A 5,603-nucleotide genomic window follows, 5' to 3' on the forward strand; every position below is an offset into this window, starting at 1 on the left:
CGAGACCTGGTGATCAGCAGCGAAATGCCATGGCCCCTGCGCCCACGCGATGGCTGCCTAGGAAAACACAACCAGCGCCGCGAAGGCAGCAACAAAACCTAACACCCTCGGTCGTTCCGTGAAACGCCGTTATACGCACTTAACAGAAATAAGCCAAGATAAGTCGCCTAGCGCATTTCCGAATGAGCATGTAATATACTCCATTAAGGCGGAGTTTTAGTTTACTCTATCTCCCACAAGAGTTTTTTTAAGGTGTTCAAATTGGAGTGAATATTATTTCGTTTCTTGAAAGGGTTTCTTCGATGTTACAATTAAAGTAAACATTTTTCAAACTAAGAGTTTCTGCGCGTGCTGTTACATTTTTTTTTCTTTTTTGCAATACAATGAAGGCGCACCTTTCGCACCAGCGGCTTAACGACACATATTGACTGATGAAGTGCTGCAGGTGCAACGTTCCATGCCAGTAACAACTTTTACAGTAACCTAATTGTAATTCCGACCTTTCTAACTATATATTTTGTTTAGATATAAAGTATCCTTATACTACTTCACTGGGGATTAATGTAGAAGTAATGCATAGTCATCATCATCATCATCAGCCTATATTTATGTCCACTGCAGGACGAAGGCCTCTCCCTGCGATCTCCAATTACCCCTGTCTTGCGCTAGCGTATTCCAACTTGCGCCTGCGAATTTCCTAACCTCATCATCCCATCTAACTTTCTGCCGTCCTCGACTGCGCTTCCCTTCTCTTGGTATCCATTCTGTAACCCTAATGGTCCACCGATTATCCATCCTACGCATTACATGGCCTGCCCAGCTCCATTTCTTCCGCTTAATGTCAACTAGAATATCATCTACCCCCGTTTGTTCTCTGATCCACACCGCTCTCTTCCTGTCTCTTAACGTTACTCCTAAGATTTTTCGTTCCATTGCTCTTTGTGCGGTCCTTAACTTGTTCTCGAGCTTCTTGGTTAACCTCCAAGTTTCTGCCCCATATGTTAGCACCGGTAGAATGCAATGATTGTACACTTTTCTTTTCAACGACAGTGGTAAGCTCCCAGTCAGGATTTGGCAATGCCTGCCGTATGCACTCCAACCTAATTTTATTCTTCTGTAAATTTCTTTCTCATGATCAGGGTCCCCTGTGAGTAATTGACCTAGATAAACATATTCCTTTACAGATTCTAGAGGCTGACTGGCGATCCTGAATTCTTGTTCCCTTGCCAGGCTATTGAACATTATCTTTGTCTTCTGCATATTCATCTTCAACCCAATTCTTGCACTTTCTCGATGAAGCAGAAGAATTCTATACTGACCTGTACAGTAGCCAAAACAGCCAAGCTTCTTCGATTCGAAATAGTGATGAACCGGATACAGAAGCTCCTTCTATAACTAGCGATGAAGTTAGAAGGGCCTTGAAAGGCATGACCAGGGGAAAAGCGCCTGGAGAAGATGGAATAACAGTAGATTTAATCAAAGATGGAGGAGATATCATGCTTGAAAAGCTTGCGGCCCTTTATACGCAATGCCTCACAACTTCAAGTGTACCAGAGAGCTGGAAGAACGCCAACATTATACTTATCCATAAGAAGGGAGACGTTAAAGAATTGAAGAATTACAGACCCATTAGCTTGCTTTCAGTATTGTATAAAATATTCACCAAGATAATTTCCAATAGAATCAGGACAACACTTGACTTCAGTCAACCAAGAGAACAGGCTGGCTTCAGGAAGGGATATTCTACGATGGACCATATCCATGCCATCAATCAGGTAATCGAGAAATCTGCGGAGTACAATCAACCTCTCTATATGGCTTTCATAGATTATGAAAAGGCATTCGATTCAGTAGAGATATCAGCAGTCATAGAGGCATTGCGTAATCAAGGAGTGGAGGAGGCATACGTGAATATCTTGGCAAATATCTACAAGGATTCCACAGCTACCTTGGTTCTCCACAGAAAAGTAGAAAGATACCTATCAAGAAAGGGGTCAGGCAAGGAGACACAATCTCTCCAATGCTATTCACTGCATGCTTAGAAGAAGTATTCAAGCTCTTAGAATGGGAAGGATTAGGAGTGAGGATCGATGGCGAATATCTCAGCAACCTTCGGTTTGCAGATGACATTGTCCTATTGAGCAACAAGGGAGAGGAATTACAACAAATGATTGAGGACCTTCATCGAGAAATGCATAGTAAGAACACTTAATTACATAACTAGTTAACTGCATGCGCTTGGCTAAACTAATTTGTTCGATAAGCATAGATCGAAACTCGAGCTCAACACAAACATAACCACTTACACAGAGAAGAGTAATCTGTGGACGAGAATTTCTGTTCGAAAAACAACCTACCAAGGCAGCTGACTTACAGATTTTCGCAAATGGCTTTTCGCTCGATATGCGTCTTTGTGAAACATCCGCAGTCCATTCGGCATGTCAAAATGGGTCGGAGATGGAGTCCTCCTCAATCATCGACGACAGAAGTCGCTGTAACTGCAGCAAGTGAACATGCTCAAACACCACTATAAACATTCTAGCTGCCTCGGGTGTCGCTTAGCGCACGTACTGCCGCGAACACTTAATTTACAACCACGCGGCGAGGTACGACGTTCCTGATTCTAGCGCTAGAGGTCGCTACGAATTTTGCAGATGTAGGGTGCCTCGATAGCAGCGTAAATTGGCCGGGCACTGCTATCGAGTCTTCTGCAAATAGCCCATGGGTTTGTTGATGAGAAACGCGAGAACGCCAGTCTCAATCACAGTACCTACGCCGTATCGTTCCCCGACACGTTCATAGGCAAAGTGGCAACAGGCATTGGACAATTTTGTGTTGTCTAATTTGATTGCCTAACGGACGTTCAAGTTACGCATCGCACCCATTGAACGTACGGCGTGACACGGCGACAATGGCCATGCCACGTTCTGGCTGGGTCTGTTTACTCAAAACCCGCCAAATGGCGTGTCGCCGAGACGAGAGGCGGCGATTGTTTTCGCTCCCGCAACTAAGTTGCTTGCAACCCCACCTACCTAGCTTCGCCACGAAAGTCTATTGCGCATCTGCGCCTACCTGCGCGCTCACCAATGTCAAAACCCTGCAGGCAAGTGCATGCACGCGTTTATGTTGCGGAAGTACGTGTGCGCGGACACCCACATGAAAGCTTTCATGTGTAAGCTCACATGCAAAAGAAGCGCATATGTTCACGCACACATACAAAAAAGCGCGCGCATACTCATGCGCACCTATATACACTCAAGCATTAGTCGTAAATGCGAGCATACAAACGGACGAAAGCGTCGCACACAAACGCACGCAACCCCATTCCTCCCGCAAACACCGCAAGCACACCGCACGCATCCATGAAAAGAGACGTTATTTTCTCGCCACGAAACATGCCGGATTGGTGGTATTCTCAAGCTTGAATGGAGTTAAGAAGGCGGTAGTGTCGTATGTGTACTGTCCGCTATCTTATCGTATCCAACAGGGCAGAATACAGCTAATCTAGGATGCAATAATACAAGAAACAAAAAGCCATCTTGCAATGAGCTCTTATTCGAGTATTTTATTTAGAACAATGCATTCAAGAATGTATGGTAACTTTAAAATGAGGTGGTCACATGTAATGAGACGGCCAAAAAGCCTAGGCACACTTGATTCCCGTAGCCTTGCCCGAACTTCTTGCTCGATATAATTCGTGCGAGCTGTGACCAAGGCGCTCACAAGTGCACAACTGACCGACGCAACTACGAATGCATACGTACCACTATAGCCTCTCATCAGGCTAAAAAAAGAATTTCACCCACGTTTTACGTGAGGTGCTTGATGCGAGGCTGGCTTCGTTGGACGAGGCTCATCGCACGTGCATAAAAATACCCGGCGATACTTGCTGGTTGCGAAGAAGCATCGATGGATGTTAGGCCTAAAATCACGCCCTATAATGCCGTCGTTGGCGTGGCGGCCGGAATCGTTGCGGCGTCTGAGGCGTGCGGAGACGCCGAGATATCATTGCTGTCATAGTGACACCAACGGCTTGCAGAAACGACGATTCATTATTAAATTATTCAAGGTAGTATCCCTGTGCAGAAATGCACGAAAGAAGAAACAATTGCACAGCCATAGCGAACCCCACCTTGCATGTGCCTATAGCTAAGACGGCCTCCATACTAGCCTCCATTTGACTTCGTTTAGAGATAATGAGATTTCTTGGGAATAAAACTCCACTTGCAACCGATTTTACTACGACTACCAGTGATGGGAATGAATTCAGGCTTTTTTTTTTACATTATATAACTTCCCACTGATGAAGTAATTATGTTGTACCGAGGAGTGTAGGAGACTGTGCCGCGTATAAAATACACATGTCTGCTATAGGTTGTGTTTAGAATGCATGAATGCAGTACATTTTTACTCCATCTCAAGGTACTAACTTTTGTACACTGATAAATTCCTTTTTGTAAATGGAGTGTTATCAAGCCTTTCCACTTTACCTCTGTCATTTGGTCAAAAGATAGAAATCAAGGTTGTTTACTTCGTGGTGGTGGAATAAATATATTGAGCTGTGGAGGTTGTGGGGTCTTAAGGTATCACAGGAGACAGACCACCACGGGTTCGAGCTTAGCAAGCCACAGGGCCGTGTCAGCCGCCGCCTCCAGCGCCGCTCGCGCGCGAGCTCAGAGGCCGCAAGGGGCTACCGAGCGACGCACGCAAAAACACAGTAAAGCCCTGAGTTGATGGAAACCGTTTATTGAATCCGTCGGCACCAGCACTGCACAAACGCCCGCGCGGCGGGGAACCAAAGGGGTCCCGCACCAGGGCAAAAATACAGACTCGGGCGCCTATAGCATATCGCAGCGAGAGCACAGGCTCAAGCTGGGACACGCCGCTTCGAAAAGTCCTGGCGGCTATGCTACTTGTTCTGGCGATAACCAATGGGCCACTTCGCGAGAGGTCGGGCCATTTCCTTTGGCTTGGGCCTTCAGCAAGTGCGGCTCGGCATGGTATGACCTCGCGCGAGCACTAGGAACCGCTCTTCGGCTTAGCGTCAGGAAAGGATCAGCACAAAGTACGCGCTCCCCGCCTGGGAAAAGGCACCGTGTGCGAGCTGAAGTCCTAGTCACAAAGGTGTCGGCGGACGAGATGTAAGCATGTACGTACCCTACGCAGCCGAACGCGGCCGCGTAGTGACGTCAGCGCCCCGTCCCCACCGCACACCACCGAGAGTGGAGCGCCACCGCTGAAGCCAGTTGGGAGCGGCCGGAGATAGGCGGGGGGCGGCAGACAGGTGAAGTCCGCGCAATGACGCCGGCGCCTTCATCAATCCCCACAAAGTTTACAAGGTATTTAGCCGTAAAACTTCTATTCGTGCTTATTTATGTTTACAGTGTATAGTGACGACCCTACAGCGGTTACACCCACGTCACAGGGCGCACTGATCGGTTCGGTACTGCTATTTGAGTTTTGTATCAACACAACTTGCTTGCCCGCATTTGCAGGGACTATCTGTCTTTTAACTTTCGAAGCTGAAAAGATACAATCAGCCGTTACTAGTAAAAAAGTAAAAGCTACGTAAGGGTGTCTAGAAGGTTGGTGTAAGAATTTTA

The sequence above is a fragment of the Dermacentor silvarum genome, chromosome 1, assembly GCF_013339745.2.
Source record: "Dermacentor silvarum isolate Dsil-2018 chromosome 1, BIME_Dsil_1.4, whole genome shotgun sequence".
Classification (NCBI taxonomy): Eukaryota; Metazoa; Arthropoda; class Arachnida; order Ixodida; family Ixodidae; genus Dermacentor; species Dermacentor silvarum.